The sequence below is a fragment of the Nyctereutes procyonoides genome, unplaced genomic scaffold, assembly GCF_905146905.1.
Source record: "Nyctereutes procyonoides isolate TBG_1078 unplaced genomic scaffold, NYPRO_anot_genome, whole genome shotgun sequence".
NCBI lineage: Eukaryota > Metazoa > Chordata > Mammalia > Carnivora > Canidae > Nyctereutes > Nyctereutes procyonoides.
The window spans coordinates 14,489,314-14,507,846 of record NW_026575144.1 but is presented as its reverse complement, the minus strand read 5'-3'; the positions used below and the strand labels follow the sequence as shown (position 1 = coordinate 14,507,846).

Here is an 18,533-nt window from a genome sequence, read left to right as displayed (position 1 = left end):
GAAGCACAGTGCTAGATGTCTATCTTTTTAAAAGATTTTATTTATCTATTTGAGAGAGACAGTGAGCTCAAGCATGAGCAGGGGTAGGGGCAGAGGGAGAGGGAGAAAAACTCCCCACTGAGCAGGGAACCCGATGCAGGGCTCCATCCCAGGACCCTGAGATCATGACCTGAGCTGAAGGCAGACACTTAACTGATTGAGCCACCCAGGTGCCCCTCACTAGATGTCTATTAAACTCATAAACAATATTTGTTGGATCAAAAGTATGAACATAAAGAGGTGGTGGTAGTGGTGGTGATGATGGCACTGGCAGTGTAAGTATTGTTCTTTCCCTAACTCATATGGTAGAAATGAGCTGGCACCCAGCTTGTGGGAGACCCCCCAGCCCCTGCTCCGAGATCTGTCTCCAAAATGTGGAGACACATTTAATTTTTTTTATTTTTAAACATTTTTTAATAAATAAAATAAATAAAATAAAATAAAATTTATTCATGAGAGACACAGAGCGAGAGAGAGGCAGAGACATAGTCAGAGGACTAAGCAGGCTTCCTGCAGGGAGCCCAATGTAGGACTCAATCCCAGAACTCCAGGCTCATACCCTGAGCTGAAGGCAGACGCTTAAGCACTGAACCACCGAGGTGTCCCTGGAGACACAATCTATTTTTTTTTAAGATTTTATTTATTCATGAGAATACACAGAGAGGAGAGAGAGAGGCAGAGACACAGGCAGAGGGAGAAGCAGGCTTCATGCAGGGAGCCTGACATGGGACTTGATCCCGGGTCTCTAGGATCACACCCTAGGCTGCAGGCGGCGCTAAACTGCTGAGCCACCAGGGCTGCCCTGGAGACACAATCTAAAACACGTCTTCATTTGTTTACTTTTTGAAAGTCTCACACCAAAATGAGGTAAACCTAATGTGATCAATTTAGTCTTTAGTACACCAATCACAAACACTTCTTGCTATTATCTTTTCAATGTGCCAGTTGAATAAGACATTTGAGGAATAGTATATCAAAGCTGAAATTTGAATAGTTTTTGGAATAAGCCTTCCTTTGTTTTGGTTATTATAAGAAGATCTCTACTGAAAAACCATATTTGAAAACTCAAGATAGTATTCATTTTTCTACAATTCATATTAAAATAAGCAATGGATTTTACACATAATTATTTCTTCCATCTTTCCCTTATATTCATGTATTGAGAACCTAATATGTGCTAGGAGCTTTGCTGGATTCTGTCAGATGGTCTTACCTTCAAGAAACTTAGTCCTGTAGGGAAGACAGGCAAGTAAGCTGGTGATGATGGCTCTCTGAGAAGGGCTGAGGTCATGCCTAGCCCAAGACTCAGTGGGGATGCAAAGGAAGTCTCTTCTCTCCGACCAGGGAGATGGGAGGCAGCTTGTCTGAGAAAGACGGATGGGAGCTGGCAGGCAACGGGGTAGTGAGAGAGGGTGTGGTGCCCGGGTGGGGAAGGAGTGAGAAAGAGGCAGGGGAGTGGCAGGGCTGGCCACCTGTCCAAAGTTCCACCTGGCAATTTTTCTTCAGGGCCACTGATTGGTCCTCGGTTGTTTGGCCTATGCTGTGTCTGTGGCTCACTTTTTCCATAAACAGTGTGACCTAGGTTCATGTGTCTAGTCCTGGCCATTTGGCATATTCCAACCTCTAAACACAGTGAGTGGTTCAGGGATGAGCACAATGATCAAAACTGGCTCCATGAGACCCAACCCAAGACTTTAACTGGAGCTTCTTTCCTCTGGGCGGCTCAGTGAGAATGTGAAGTCATTGTAGCTGTTTTCCTGCCTGTGGGAAAATCTGCCTAAAAATGACATGGAATAATAAAACAGAGCAGGGCCTAGGAAGAGGGGAGTGCTTGAGAGCATTGCCTGAGGCCTGGGCCTCACCATAATTACATTCCTTTTCCAGACTTCTTGGTAGTGGGGTAGTTCGTTCATTTTTTGAGTATTTTTTGCTTAAGCTACTTGCCACTGAGAGCTCTGACAAGCGTGGTTACCTTCAGATGATTACTGGGCCACAGTGGGTTCTGTCCAAGGGCTGGAGACAGCATTTTGTTGGACTAATTTTAGAGCATAGGACATAACTGAAAAAAAATCAAGGACTTTGGAGTGAGAGAGGATAGATCTGGTTTGAAACAGCGTTGATACTTAACACAATGCGATGCTTGTTTGGCATATTTCTTCAATTCCCCAAGCCTTTGGGTTTTATCATCTGCACAATACTGTGCTCCAATTAGGCAGAAAACAAGTGTCTATTGAACAAATGTTTGTTGAATATATAGAAATGGTGGACATACGTGCACATTCTCTTCATGCAGAATTATTTGCGTCTTCTGCCTCTGCATTGAATTGTGGGAAATGACCTCAGGAGAGGTTAAGTGGCTTCTCCAAGATAGAACAAATTTCTCAAGAGCCAGGCTGAGGAGTCTGAGTGAGAGTGGAGTCCTGTGGTCTTGGGTGCTACTGTCTCTGACTAAGCACAACCCCCCAGGTCAACAGTGAGCCTCTCCCTGGGGGTCAGCTCCAGGGATGCTGATGGGAGTCCCCACAAGCCCTTTTTTTGGATTGTCAAGTGTGAAAGTTTGGTGTAGGTTGAAAGAGAAATCCCTTCCTCTTGGTGCCTACTGATGTTTTAAAGCCAGCCCTTGAGGGGGAGGGTGTGTGATGGGTCGGTGGGAGCTCTGGGTTGGTGCAGAGCAGACACTTCCAAGGCTGGCTGTGACAAAAGGCAGCAGGTGGAAGCGGCAACCGTGGAGGAGGATGTGTCAGAGAGGAGGGCAGGGCGTCTGGGGGCAGAGGCTTCTGCAGAAATCACCTGCACGGGGACCCAGGTGATGGCTGTACATCAGTCTTCTGATGTCCCAGCCGCCTCCGTCCCTGGTGGCAGCCTCTCGGCCACCCCCTTTCCCATCCACTGGACCTTGAGCCACCCAGGGGCCCTGTGGCGTTGGCAGCTCACCGCAAAAGAGCGGAGATTGGGAGTTTGTGTGTGCAAGAACAATAGGAACAAAAGCTGCTTTCAGGCCAGTGTTTGCATATATGCTTCGCAGTCTAAGGGAATGAAAAACAAACACCCTGCGTTGTCTAAGAGCTATGTTGCATGACTAAAGGCCGTGATTTACGGACAGGGCTGAAACCTCACTAATGGGTTCCAGCGACTTCAGTGGACCAAGAAAGGAAGACTTGTTCCCAAAGTCCCGGGTCGATGTTGGGGAGGGCTATTATCCCATAAATCATGGTGACCGCACAGGGGGCGTGGGCTCACAGGAGCGCTGGAGCCTGCTGGGGGGCGGAGGGAGAGCTGGCCCGGGAGACGTCGAGGTGCCTGGCTGCTTGTCAGCGGCTGCCAGCCACCCCTGCCCAAAGATGCTAACTCCCCACGGGGCTGAAAACAGCCAGCTGTTGCTCTTTGGGGCCCTGGGGTCTGTCCCAGCCTTGCCAGGAACTTGGGTCTGGTCTTCCAGGAGGAGGCCAAAGCAATGCTCTCTCTATCCCTCTTCTGAGGGGTGCCCAGCATGACGAATTTGTTCCTGGTATTCAGCTGACATCTTTCTCTGCTCTCCCATTGCTCCTCTAGGGCTCACACTCCCTGGGGCCCAGCTGAATAGTCCATTCTCTCTCTCTCTCTCTCTCTCTCTCTCTCTCTCTCTCTCTCTCTCTGTGGCCAGCTCCCCCCATCCATGCGTGCCACCCATCCAGCTCCACCACCGTGCTCCCCCAAGACCATCACTTGCTTTTTCTAGCTCATTAATCATCTTTGTTGCTTTTCTCTGAATTTTCTGAGTTGTTCACCAGTTTCCTGGACAGGGGCACACAGAGCAGCTGTTACTTTCGCAGGCAGAGTACAGAAGAGGGCTCTTCTGGCTGGTCACAGCCGTCCTGGGTGTCTGTATGGCTCTATATGAGCTGTGTCTGTCTGTCCAAGACTCTTCCCAAGCAAAGCCTTTCCATTTGTTCAGGATTAAAAAGCCTTTGTTATGAGAAGGAGGCCTCTCACCTTATAAGGCAGGCACATGACAGGGACCTAGGAAACACTGCTGAGAGGTGGCCAAGGGCGTTCAGAGGGATGGTGCTCATTCCGTAGGGAAATGCAGCAAGTGTGCTGACTGCCTCTCAGTCAGGACCCCAGGGCTGGAACAATGGGGCCAGGGGTGCCGGTGATGGAGAGAGTGTAGGGCTTCCCTCACTTCAGAAATGAACAAACTGGTTGGCGTTATTTATCTTTGCAGCAGGACAATGATAGAATAAAATAATCAGGACCTTTGAGTCATGGGATAGCATTGTCACTCACCAGCTATGAGATCTTGGCAAATTTTTTGGGCCTTAACTTATTGGTGAGGATGGAATAAAGATGATGGTGATGATCATGGTGATGGTGATGATGAAGAAAAACCCAGCAGAAAGGTGGTGTTCACTGGCTTGGGGTGGTGTCCCTGGCTTGCGGTGGTCTCAAGAGCACCCATCTGGACCCAAAGAAAAGGAGTAGGAGCTATCATCGTGGGGGCTCCAAGATCTGGCTGGGGGCTCATAAGTGTCTGAGATATTGTGGGGTGGCTGAGCAATTTGGCATGGAGCTGGGGGTACTAGAAGCTCTGGCAGGATATTGATCCCACCCAGAGAAAGGCACAAGATCTCACATTCCAGTCCTATGGGGCTCCTACTGGGGCAAATCGCCTCCCCTTCTTGGTGCCAGGCTTGGCTCCTCTGGTCCTACCCAGCCCCCCGACTAGGACTCCCTCACAGCGCTCCTTGTCCACTGGCACTGTCCTCAGAACTTGTGGGACCCTCAACCATCTCTAGTCCCCAAGGCCTGGAGAATGACACCTTCCCCATCATGAAGGACCTCCACAAAAGCCCTGCTGTGTGGTCCCTCTTGCCCACCAAAGTGGGCCACAGAGACTTGTTTATTTTCTTGGAGGACTGGGGAGGCCCTGGTCTTCAGCAAAGCCAAGGAGTGTATTCTGTCCCTCCAAATGCCTCTCCTGCAAGGAGAGACAGAGGCTTCTGGCTCAGTGTGTAGCGTGTCCGACCAAACTGTGCCACACCGACTTCACATGGTTTTTGTGAGAATCAATTGTGATAAAATACATGAAAATGCCTCGTTAAGTACGAAAGTGTGATGCAAGTATGAGTTGCCATTATTTCTTCATTGTGAAAACCCTGGAAAGTAGCCCAGAGCCTGTCTCTGCAGCCAGAGGCAGCCTGGCATGTGTCAGGCCTTTGCGGTGCAGGTCATAGGAGAAGGATTGAGGTCTACCATTGAGGTGGGCTGGGCGATCAGATGAAACGTGTATAACATAGGCCACCGCAGGCCACCTGTTGGCCTTCTGTCTTTTGTGTGGGCACGGGAGGCATGCCATCAGCCTAAATGGGTCTGTAACCCCAAATCATCAAAATTCTGCTTTCATGCCCAGTGTAATTGTGTCGCCTCATGTCAGGGAGCCTTCTTCTAATACTCAGAAAGGTGCTCTTTAGAGGTGGAGACATTTTTTAATGGCATTGTTTACAATGGAATTTGATTTATGGGAGAGAAAAGACTTGAGTGGCTATTAATATTCATCTCAAAATCACCTCTGCTTCCTCCTCTCTGAGATTTTTCAACGCTCATCAGCTGTATCTGACTCGGCTGTCACAACCAGTCATTTCAGAGTTGGGCTCAATTGGCTTCTCCCAAACCTGCCCTTTCTTTCAGGTCGCTAGCTGCTTCCTGGGCATGATGGGTTCAGTGTCTAGACTGGGGATTCATGGTGGCTTTCGCCCACCACATACTCTACACTCCCTGCCCCACCATGGCCTGTACTCATTCTCACAGCCTTTCCTTGAATAAATATGCTCTGACAGACTCTTTATCCCCCCAATGTCCAAGGAAACTGATTCATCACACTGAGGTTTCTGTCTGGGAACTGCTTCCAGACAGTCCAAGTCATGTCCTGGCCTGTGTGTGGGGTCTGGGTTTGGGTCTGGTCCTTCTCTTCCTTTGCTGAGCTTTATTTGATCTCCCTGCCTCTTTCCGGGCCATTATTTCACACAAGTCCTCACCTGGAGACATATTCTCGCTGGCCAGTGCTGTCTGAAGCTCCCTGACTCTGGTGCGAGGTGCTTAGGCGCTTGTAGCTCTTGGGTCCACCACGATGAGGCAAAAGGGTGAATCTGTGGGTGTAAATATGAATAAACCAGAGGCAGCTGGATTTCCAGTCACTTGGTTTCCTGTCTTAAGTTAGTGTTATTCAACAATCTTCGTGGCATTTTTAGGGCCTTTGATGGTGGAAGGAGGAGCATTTCTTTCCATTTAGAAAAATAATGATGCAGTTCGGTCTGGAATTAATTTTCCTTGTCCAATTATTTTCAATCAAATGGCATTGTGAAGAAGCCACTGTGAACTTGTTCAGTAACTCTTCTGTTATGTTTCTGCGGTTGTTGCAATGTTCAGGAAAATATTTTATCCCTTTAAGGAGTCCTGACAAGAAGTTACAGAGGATTAACAGGGACCAGATTGTAAATTGGAGATGGACCATCCGTCATGGGGGAGGGGCCAATGACAGATTTAGCAGCCCAGCTGTAAAGAGGGAGATACCGTGTTCTCCATTTTGTGGACTTAGTATCCTATATCAAGTGAGACTTCTTGATATATAGAGGAACAGCTGAGAATTCAGTTAGGGGCAGGAGGCTGACAGAGCAAGACATTTTTGGGTCAACAAAAGAACTTTAAGGAGTCAGTTCTTCTGACAGACATCTGGCTTGGGGAGAATAGTTCAACATTGAGAATCTATCTCGGGCAATGTGGCAGGACATAGTCTCAACATTTAAAAAAAGTTTCTTTCTCATTAAGGGACAGAGTCTATGCCCCTCCTGTTGACAGACTTCAGACCACTTTGACCAGTAAAGTATGGGGGAAGCGATACCATACAGCTTCTGAAGCTGGATTGCAATAAAGCTCTGTCTTGTTTGCTGAGACAATGCTCTTGGATCTCTGTGACCAACTAAGAAGCCTGCCTATCTTGTGGCTGCCATGCTGCAAGGAAGCCAAGCCACATGGAGAGGCCACATGTAGACCTCTGGTCTGAAATCCTAGTCTTTTGAGTTAGCTGAGCCAGATGCCAGATGCATGAGTGAACAAGTATTCAGATGATTCTAAACCCGAGCTGTCAAACCACCCCCAGACTTTGAGTCTTCCAGACATTGTGGAGCAGAGACAAGCCATCCTCTCTGTGTCCTGTCCAAATTCCCAACCCGCACAATCCATGTGCATAATAATATGGTTGTGTTAAGCCAGTAAATTTAGGGTAATCTGTTAATACAGCGATACAAACTGGAACAGGCAGCCTGTAAAATGGTGGAAAAATAAAGCAGATTAAGGTGTTAGAGAGTGAGACAGGTGTAGGTGGGGGAAGACAGTTGGGATAGCTTGTCAGAAGACTTCTCTGAGGATCTGACATCTAAGTAGAAATTGTACTTGTGTGAACTTGCAAGGCTCACCTCTGGGGGAAACAGATTCTGGTTATTGGGAGCAGCAAGTGCAAAGGCCCTAAGATGGAATGAGATCATTCAAGGGAGAGCAGGGTGGCCTATGTTCCTAAAGCTCAGAGAGTGAGGTGGGGGAGGGATAGAAAATGAGAGGGAGCCATATGAAGGACTTTGCTGACTTTGATAAAGGATCTGAGTTTTATTGTAAACCAATAAGAGGTTTGGAACAGGGGAATATTCTCTGTACTCACTCCCTCACTGACTTTATCCAGTTTCATAACTTCAAATAGCTTCTGTATGCTAATAAGGTATAAATATATATTTCTCACCCAGCCCTCAGCTCTGAATTCCAGATTCTTTACATGGCTTCCTACTCAACTCTTCTCACAGATTGTTAATAGGTATTTAAAATGTAATATGTATGAACTATTAGTTTATTTCCTATCCCAAACTTCCTCTTCCTACTGTCTACTCAGTATTGTCAAATGGTGACTCTGTCTTTCTAGTTGCTCAGGTCACATTTGACCCCTTTCTTTTTTCATTTCCCTGTTGGATCATGAAATCCTACTAGTTCTGCTCCCATTGGCTCCCTCTGCTCTCATCCTCACCTTCTTTCCATATATTCTCCTGACACAAAGTATGCTGCTGGAAAGTCTGATGACAATCTGATTTTCTTTTCCTTCCTAGTAGCTTGGTCTTTATGCCTAGATGTCCAAGATGTCCATATTTTTCTTTGAGATCTAGAAATTTACCAGAATATATTTTGCTATTACTTATTTTGGGGTTGATTTTGACTTTATATATGTAGTTTCAAATTTTTTAATTAATTTCAGAAAAATTTTCTTGAATTGTAGCTTTTAGTTTTTGTTCTGTTCTTTGTTTCGGTTTTCTGTTTTTAGGGACTCCTTTTATACAAATGTTGGATCTTCTTTGCCTACCTTCTATTTTTGTTACTTTCTCTCAAATCCCTTTTCATTATTTCTTCATTTCCTTTGATGTAACATTTTCCTTTTGCATTTTTTTCTATTTCTCTTAAGGCATTATCTGCTGAATTTCTGCACTCTTACTATTACTGTGATTTGTTTTTGATAACACCGCTACAACAAATGTCTGGATTCATGACGCCAAATTAAATAATCTGGTATAATAGCTCATGGGACCAAAGGAAACACTTAATAGCCAGATGAAGAGGTATATAGAGCAAGACCTGGAAGGGTCCCAACCATAGGAACTTCTGTTCTTGAGTTTGTAGTGCACCACCCTCCTGGAACATGGATGTGTTCACCAACCTGGAAGCTCTCTGAATTCCTTCACTTAGGTTTTTACGGTGATTATGTTACATAGACACAAATTATTAAGAGATGGGCCATTGGTGATGAAATCCCCAGTCACTCTCCCCTTCCCAGAAGTCAGGCAGTGGGGCAGAAAGTTCCAACCTTCTAATCACATTGTTGGCATTTAGCTGGTTTCTCTGGCAACCAGCCCTCACCCTGAAACTGTCTAGGGGCCCACCAAGAGTCACCTCCTTAGCATAAACTCAGGAGGTGAAAGAAGCTTATTGTGAATAATAAAAGATAATTCTCTTGCCCTGTCACTCAGGAAATTACAAAAGTTTTAGGAACTCTGTGCCAGAAATTAGAGATGACAACCAAGTGTATATTTCTTATTATACCACAACATCACAATTCTTCTTTTTAATTTAATCTAATTTTTGATATGATTAAAAATTTTCTAGTACTCTTCTGAATTCTATCATTTTGCTCCTGAGTTTTTCTAGCTCTGATTTATGTTGTTCCTTTAGGTTTTTTGGGAAGTAAGTTGTAAATTTCATTTGTTTAGTGGGCATGTCTTTAGAGCATGTTTTATAGTCTGTAGGAATGTAATCCTACAGCTTATATATTTCTTCCTGAATAACTTGGTATGTTACTTTTTTGTGTGTTGAAAATTTTTATATGAAAATAGTTTTTCTTAATTTGCCAAAGATGTAGTTCTGCTTGGCTCCTCTAACTTCACTGCTCTTGAATTTCTCCTTCTGTTGTTTTCATGTAGTGTTCAAGAATGTGGTGACTTGGGGAGCCTGAGTGGTTCAGTCAGTTAAGCATCCGACTCTTGATTTCAGCTCAGGTCATAATCTCAGGGTTGTGAGATTGAGCCCTGTGTCAAGATTTGTACTCAGCAAGGAGTCTGCTGGAGATTCTCTCTCTGTCTCTCTCTCTCTCCCTCTCTGTCCCTCCCCATTTCTAAAATAAATAAATAAATCTTAAAAAAAAAGAATGTAGTGGCTTACTTTCTGAGGTCCCTAGGCTCTGTTTCCCCTACTCTTTTTAGATGGCCCTTTGATTTGTTTTCTTCCTTTGACTCAGACAGGTCTACCCCTTCCAGACTTGTGCTGCAAATGCCTTGAACTTACCCATGACTTACTTAAGTAGGCAAAACCCTTCCAGTGTTGGCTGCCATTCTCCAATTGTCTTTGTTAGTTTTCTGTTGAGTACCTGTTGGATATTCTGAGATATTTAAAGTTGGTCTGATCCCTGACTCTCTGCTTCTTTTTGTACAGATGTTAATATCACTCAGGTCTTGTATCTGTTGGTGGTTTTTCTCTACCCACTTATATTCTGGGGATCCTGGGGATGCTTTGTCAGTTAGTTTTATGGTACATATGATTCATGAATTTTGGTTTTGCTGTTCTGTACTACTGGTGCTAGCTATTTTTCATGATGGAATTTGGGAAGATTCAAAACTTATGATATCATCCCAGAATCTTCAATTTGTATTCAATGCAGTATCCAGAATGGTGCTATTAAAATGTATATCAGATCTTCTCACCACTTTAATAAAAATGTTTTAGCGGCTCTCAGTGTCACTAGAGCAAAAGCCTAAATCCTTACATTGATTTATAAGGTGCTATGTAATCTGACTGTCTCCACCTCTCTTCCCCGTTACCTTTCTGAACTCATCTCATACCACTTTCCACCTTGCTTGTGACACTGCAGGCACACTGTCCTCCTTATTGTTTCTAAAGTGTACCAGAAATGGTTCTGCTTCAGGGTCTTTACACTTGCTATTCCCATTGGCCTTTATTTAAATGTCACTGTCTCATCAAAACTTGCCCTGGCCACCAGATCTAAAATTGTAACCCCTCCCAACATTACCTATTCGCCCTATCCCTGACCTTTCCTTCTTCATTTTTTAATTAGCACTTATTACCACATCTTTTATTTATTAATTTACTTATTAAATGTTTTGATTGTATTTAACTTACATATTTAGAGAGCAGGAGCAGGAGCAGGGAGAGGGGGAGGGGGAAAGGGTGCATCTTAGGCAGACTCCATGCTGAGTGCCAAGCCAACTTGGGGGTCAATCCCATGATCCTGAGATCATGACCTGAGTCAAAATCAAGAGTTAGATGCTTAACCAACTGAGCCATCCAGGTTCTTTGTATTAATTTAGTTATTAAGTTTTAAAATGTCAAGTAGAACATAAATTCCATGGAGGTGGATGTTTCTGGTCAAAACTAAATTTTTTGTTGAATCAGTGAATACATTTCAAAATTCCCTCTGTGGAGACCAGCAAGGTATAGAATGAGAGAATTCAAAGGGAGAGACAAATTAGAAGGACTTACTGCCATTATTCAGGCAAGAGCCAGTGGTGGAACAGAGGTAAATAGCTGCATTTGTGATCTACTTTAAAGATAGAAAAGCAGACTTGCTAATTATCAATGTAGGTTGGTAGATGCTGCTTAATTGTTTGATTGATGAATTATTGTAATGGGTAGATATGAAAATGCTTTATGAAGGGCTAATCACAGCTCCTATTCCCCATACATTCTCAGTTTGTTTTCATTGAATAATCTCCCAGGTGTGGCTAGGGGAAAATTCAAGAACGCTCAAGAAAGAATATTTTGGAGGTAGGGATAGGAAAGGTGTTTCAGTGAGAATTTGCTGCATAATAAATCAGCCTAGGGCACAGTGACTTAACACAACATGGATTTATTATTTTTCATGATTTTATGGGTTGGCTAGGAAGTCTCTCTGCTGATTTTGCCTGGGCTCACTCATGTAGCTTCATCCAGCCAGAGGCTCAGCATGGCTCAACATTCATCTCAGGATAGCCTCTATTCCATGTGGCAGCTGCTGCTGACAGTCAAGTGAGGGCCTCACTTCTCCTCCATGAGGCCTCTCCTCTTCTAGTAGGTTATACCAGCTTCCTTACATGGTGGTCCAAGGGTAGCATTTCAAGAAGGCAAAGGTGGAAGTTGCCAGGGCTAGCCTTGGAAGTCACACATGGTTATGTCTGCCAAATTCTATTGATCAAAGCAGGTCACAGGCTAGCCCAGATTCTAGGGATAAAGGAAACAGACTGCAATTCTTGATAGGAGTAGCCTTGGATAGTCATTGTCAGGGGGCATGCTTACCAAGATAGGAAGGTTTTGTGGTCACATTTTGTGAACTCCCACAGAAGGCAGCCAGTATTTATGAGTGTTAACTATGTTCCAGACACCGCGCAGGTACAACACATAGGTGATTCTGCTCAATCCTCACAGCAATCTTGAGTCGAGAGGCCAGTGAAGAAATGGAGGTCCCAGGAGAACCGATGGCCTCTCCCAGGACCCAGAACCAGCAAGGGGAAAGCTGGCATTCAAGTCCAGATCTGTCTGACTTTGAAAGCCTGTTTTTTTTTTCTTCTTTAACACTGATAATGGTCATGCATTTGTGGTGTGTACAAGAGGGATTCCATTGGCTCTGCCAAGCATTTCTGTTTTTTCCCCCTTTCTTCTGCCTTCTTTCTCTTGTTTCCAAAGTTGATGAGTTCTTCACCTGGTTTGGGGATTTTTTTTTTCTTTTTTTTGGTCACACACTTAATAGCTAACATTACTGCGTAGTTACTGTCCGTGAGCGACAGTTCTGCCTATGGTAGACTCTGCCATCCAGACACAGTATTCGCCATTGACCGGGCTGCTCTGGGTTGCTGGGCTGGTCAGCGGTTTGCTGTCCTGCCAGACTGACTTTCCTGTGCCTGATGTTGGCAGGGGATTTCCTTTGCTGCAGATTTCTGCTCCACTGAAGGCAGTTCTGAGCAGGCAACCAGGTGCGGTGAGTCGTGCTGCATTCCCCGAGATGTCCTGAAGAGTCTTTTATCTTTGGAATGTGGCCATCAGGCAGTATTCTAGATTGCGTGGGCTGCAACTGGGTATTCACCCTTCTGGCTGGGAAGATGGGATATACTTGTGTGTAGATTTACCCTCTGGCCTCCGTGGCCTGTTTCTAAGAGGAGAGATGTGCAATAGTATCTCCTTCCTGGGTAGGAGGTACAGAGCATTTAACCACACCCTGCTCTGCCTAGGGGCCTGTTTCTGCCCCAGGCAGGGGCTGCTGATTGCTGAAAGCACATTCAGACAGCAGATTTTTCATCTTTTGCTGACCACTTACCTTGGGATAGCCTGTGATAGTATTCAAAACACTTTCACATGCACGTTCCCATGACAGCCTTGCGACACTCCTGAGAGGGACACAAGGCAGGTGATAATGTTCCCATTTCAGAGAATAGGACAAGTGAGGCCATTGCCAGACCCTCCACTAGACCCGGGACTCAAGCCCAGGTCTCTCCCCCCGAAAATCCCGTTCCTGCCCTCATGCTGGGCTGCCTCTTGAAGACCAGATGCAAGGGTGTGGGCATCAGGGAAGAGTCTGGGATCATGGGAGGAACAGAGGGCCAGGAACTCTGTCCAGCAGCTACTCGTCACTACCTGGAGGCCAGCAGCTATGATGTAGCCACAGGCTTTGTTCAGTGATGGCTGCCTTCCTTCTGTGGGTGGGACCTCAGTGCCGGCTGGCTGGGGAATCCCACTGGTGACAACACAGCATCCTTTTGCGCTGACGCGGCAACAGATGCTCCAGACCAGCTCCAAGCCTGACAGCATCTTTGCAAAGTGTGTAAAGGGACAGCAGACGTCAGAGCCCTCCTGTAAATCACCTTCACAAAGGCTCTTTGTGGTTGATTCACTGATGACTCATTTATAATCTGGTTTCAACATTGTGAGTCAAAATGTACCACTTTCATTAAAAATAACATTCACTGGGGTCTAACGGCTTTCTTTTTTCTGTTTTTTACTGTACAGTGTGGTTTCTGGATGGGAAGCTGTCAGATAGCAGGCGAGGTGTTCCGAGGCACTCCAACATAGTCATTATGCGTGTCTTCACAGGCTCCCACTGCTCCAGGGCTGATTGAGCAGAGAGGACCGCGTCCCTCCCGCGGGGCCTGCCGCGCTGGGACCCCGAGTGTGCCCGCAGTCAGCGGGAGCGGGTGCGGGAGTGTGCGTGCTGGGGTCACGGAGACAGGTGTAAGGCAAGGTGTCTGCCCTGCAGGGGGTTCTAGGCCACGCAACAAACCAGAAGTGTCGGGATCACTTGGGATGCTTGTTCATGCAGATTCCTGGGTGCTCCCCCCAACCCCCCACGGCTCCGTGGGCGGGACCTTGATAAACCCCTCAAGAGATTTCAGGCACAGTAAAGCTGAGAGCCTTGACTTTCGGGTGAGACTGATGGGAAGTCCCTGGAGGCAAACTCTCTCTGTGCGTGGGGGAGTGAGAGGAGGCAGGTGGGCTGCTAGACAGGGGCTGAAGAAGGAGGAGGGAGAAGAGAGGGCAGGGGGTGGGGCGGGGCGGGGTGGGGGTGCAGCAGCGTCAGGGTGAAGTGGGCGCCCGGAGTCCCCGTGGGGACTGCGCTAAAACTCCCTGCTCTATTTGAGGCACCCATAGCCTTTCTGGCTTAGGGACCAAATCTTGGGCATCCCCTATTGCCCTGTGGGAAAAAAAAAAACCCATACAAAATCCGTTTAGTGGGTATTCTGCAGGGTGAGAAGCCCTTGCTCTGGTTAGAGCTTTAAACTTTGTGTTCTTCAGCAATGTTGGGAACTTTAGTGGGAAAGCCACTGACCAGATCCAGTGGAGTCTGACCTGGATGAATGTCACCGAAGGACTGGCACCGAAGGTCTCCGCTGCTCCTGGGAAACCAGCATTTCATTTCAGCTGTTTGTAGCTTTCTTTGCCAATTTTTGCTGTTGTCGTTCTAAAGTTCATTTCATGAAGACTTTCCCCTCCAAGCCCAGGGGGAAGTGTGACCTGACTCCGCATCCCTCCCTCCCCTTGATTTGTCTTCTCTCGAGGGGCTTCTGGGATGCAAGCTCTCTTGATGGAAATATGGTGTGAGGTCCTGGAGTGAGACTTGGATTGGGAAGGTGGATGGTTCACCCAGATAGCCTTGCTGTCACGGTAGTGGGTGTTGCATTCAGCAACCATAGCCTGGCCTGCCAGGGTGGCCCGACCTTCCCGCTGCTTCCATCTTGGGCAGGCACAAACACCCAGCACCTTGCTGGGGCATCACCATGGTCCTCGCCTCTTTGCTGCAACTCTCCTCATTCCCGTCTGCCCAACCTATGCCTGACCCTCTGTCTCTGGCTTTCCATGCTTACCTTGGCCTGAGGCCTGAACTCACTCCTCCCAACATTCCTCCTCTGCCATGGTTCCACCCAATTCTAGTTGTTTTCATCTTCTTCCATACTAACAGACTCCCCAGGTTGCTTCCCCAGCACTAGCCCACATGGCTGCCATTCCTGCTGGTTTCCCCCTCATCCCAAAAGGTAACTGGGCAGATGGCATGAAACTCTGGTGCTTTAGGAAGGGATCTTATAAACTATCTGCCACTTTCTGGTCCTCAGGCACCTTTCCTCAGCAGCCAGCTGTCTTGAGGTGAATGGCCACAGGGAAGGAGTGGGTCTTAATCCCTGGGCTCCTTGTCTTTGTGGTTAACAGGAATATCATCTGGCCCATTACCTGTTACCTACCCATTTTCCATAAACAACTTACTTCCACTTATTTAATTATTGGGGTCTTTGCTGTTGGCTTTGTAGTTTGTTTGGGGAGAGGGCTTCATCAAGAAAAGAGAGGCAATGTAGAGTATTGGCAAAGAGTGCAAAATCTGGAGCTTGGGTTCCAATCCAGACGCTGACTCAGCATGGTTGTGTGTTCTTGAGCAAATGACTTACCCTTTCTGCGCATTGGTTTTCTCATCCATAAAACGGACATGACAATATTAGCGCCCATCAGAGATTTTTCTGGGGATTACATTCATTACTCTTTGTAAAGCATGAAGAATAGTGCTATGGGGATTTGTTCAATTTATTTCCTCTTCTTTTACAGAGCTGCAAACAGATCCAGGGGGATCGAATAAGTAAGCAGCAGAGCCAGCACCAGCACAGGGGTCCCCTGTCACTATTTTCTGTGGCTCTGGATGCCAATGACAGACAGCATGCCCCAGGCTCTCTCCCAGCCATTTGCAGCAGAGACCTTTGCGTGGGGTTTCAAGATTTCAGCAGTCTGCTCAGTGATCCAGTTTTGCTTGGTGTCTGAAAATGTCTGTAAAACTTATCTCGATGCTTCCCCCACCCCTAATTGTCCTTTTCTCAACATTCCTGGGTTCTGTGCATCACCCAGCCAGAAACCAGGTGGAGGGGGACCAGGCTTGGCTCTTCTCTCCCTCTGCCCAAGCACCACTGGCTGTACCTCTTAGGAGCTCCAGAATCATGCTGCACTGCCTGTGTCTAATCCAAGCCACAGTTACGTCTCCGCTGAACAGCTCTAGTAGCTTCCTAGCTGGATATAGTGGTCTGCACGGTGGCCCCAAAGTATCAGGCCCCAATTCCTGGAACCTGAGATGGCACCTTATATGGGAAAGTTTTTACAGATGTGCTTAAGAATTTTTTTTGAAAAAATTAAATTGTGGTAAAATACACATCATGAAAGTTACCATCTTAATCATGTTTAAGTGTAGAGTGGCATATGTATGTTCATACTGTTGTGCAATCATCATCACATTCCATCTCCAGAGCTCTTTTTATCTTGCAAAACTAAAACTCTGTGTGCTTTAGTCTCTGCCTTTTCCCCTGATCCCTACTCCAGCCCTTGGCAGCCCAGCCCCCATTCTGCCTTCTGTTTCTATGAACTCAACTTCTCTAGACACCTCATATAAGTGGAATCCTACAGTATTTTTCCCTCTGTCACTGGCTTATTTCACTTAGCATGACATCCTCAGGATTCATCCATGTTGTGGCATGAGTCAGAGTTTCCCTCCTTTTAAAGACTGAATGAGGGTGGTCCAGAAATCTAGGGAAGTCGTTGTCGTTTAATTTTTTGCGGGCTCTCGAGAGTGCTTCCCCCCGGCGGGTGGGAGTGCAGAGAGAAAAGTGTGAGATGAGCACCATATTCGCGGACACCCTGCTCATTGTTTTTATCTCCATGTGCACAGCTCTTCTAGCCAAGGGTATAATGTGGGTCCTGGTTTACAGGACAGACAAGTACAAGAGACTCAAAGAGAAAGTGGAAAAACAGAGTAAAAAATTGGAAAAGAAGAAGGAAACAATAAAAGAGTCAGCTGGTCAACAACAACAAAAAAGAAAATAGAGAGGCAAGAAGAGGAACTGAAAAATAACAATGGGGACCTATCCATGGTCCGAATGAAATCCATGTTTGCATCTGGCTTTTGCTTTACTGCCCTAATGGGAATGTTCAATTCTATATTTGATGGTAGAGTGGTGGCAAAACTCCCTTTCACCCCCCTTTCCTATATCCAAGGACTGTCTCATCAAAACCTGCTGGGGGATGATACCACAGACTGTTCCTTCATCTTTCTGTATATTCTCTGTACCATGTCAATTCGACAGAACATCCAGAAGATTCTTGGTCTTGCCCCTTCACATGCTGCCACCAAGCAGGCAGGTGGATTTCTTGGCCCTCCACCTCCTTCTGGAAAGTTCTCTTGAAATCAAGAAGAACCCTGTAATTCCCGTCATTCTTTTTAAACATTCAAATTATACTGGCAACTATTTTGTAGCGGGGGCCATAGACAGCCTTAGGGCTTGGGCTACTTTCTAGTTCTGAGTTATTCTAGACTTTTTGGATATGATTCTAATGAGAATGGCACCCAAAAACATGATAGTACTTTCAGTCAGATTAATTTAAAAAAATAAGTTTGTTGGTTAGATAAGTTCAGCTGATGTTTATGTAATGAGAAACAAATAGCATCTTTCTTGTTTGGCTTACATGAATATTTTCTGTGGGGCTGACTCTCAAGTGTATGCTGTGTGCCATGTACCATGGAAGTTGGCTCTCCATGAGCATTTAGAATTCTGGAAGAAAATTTTAGTTTGTGATATCTTAATTGGAACTATTTGTTGTACATTGTTTCCAAGTCAAATATATGACCAAAGAAGCCAAAACTTTAGCTATTTCAAAAAAGATAATGAACTGAATGAAATTCCATGGTATGGATATACCGAATTTTATTTAGCCATTCATCTATTGATGGACACTTGAATTGCTTCCACCTCTTGGCTATTATGAATAATGCTGTTATGATATGGGTGTACAAGTACCCGTTAAAGTCCTGACTTTTCATTCTTTGGGCGAGGAATGGAATTGCTGGATCAAATGATAATCTCTTTAATCTTTTAAGGAACTTCTTTACTGTTTTCCACAGTGACTCTACCATTTTATACTCCTACCAACCGTATGTAAGGGTTTAAGGTAAGATTTTTAAGATGAGGAGATTTTCCTGGATTGTCCAGACGCCAGATGCCATCAGGAATGTTCCTATAGGAAAAAGGAGAGGCAGTTGACACATGCAGAGAAGGCCATTTGAAAATGGAAGCAGAGATTGGCGTTGGGGGTGGGGGCCCCAAACCAGCAAGTGCTGGCCACCACCAGAAGCTGGAAGAGGCAGGGAGCAGAGGGACCATGGTCCTCCTGACACCTTGAGTTCAGCCCAGTGAAACTGACTTCACACTTTTATCCTCCAGAACTGTGAAAGAATAGGGATGCCTGGGTGCTCAGTGGTTGAATGTCTGCCTTCGGCTCAGGTTGTGATCCCGGGGTCCTGGGATCAAGTCCCAGGTCGGGCTCCCCACAGGGAGCCTGCTTCTCCCTCTGCCTGTGTCTCTGCCTCCCTATGTGTGTTTTTCATGAATGAATGAATAAATAAATAAATAAATAAATAAAATATT

At 45.9% G+C, this 18,533-nt stretch overlaps 1 pseudogene; it reads left to right on the top strand.

Annotated features, from left to right (window-relative positions):
* The window catches only part of LOC129499262 (calcium load-activated calcium channel-like), a 54,467-nt pseudogene extending 37,001 nt beyond the window's left edge, over positions 1–17,466 (top strand).
* Positions 17,467–18,533: the final 1,067 nt, after the last annotated feature.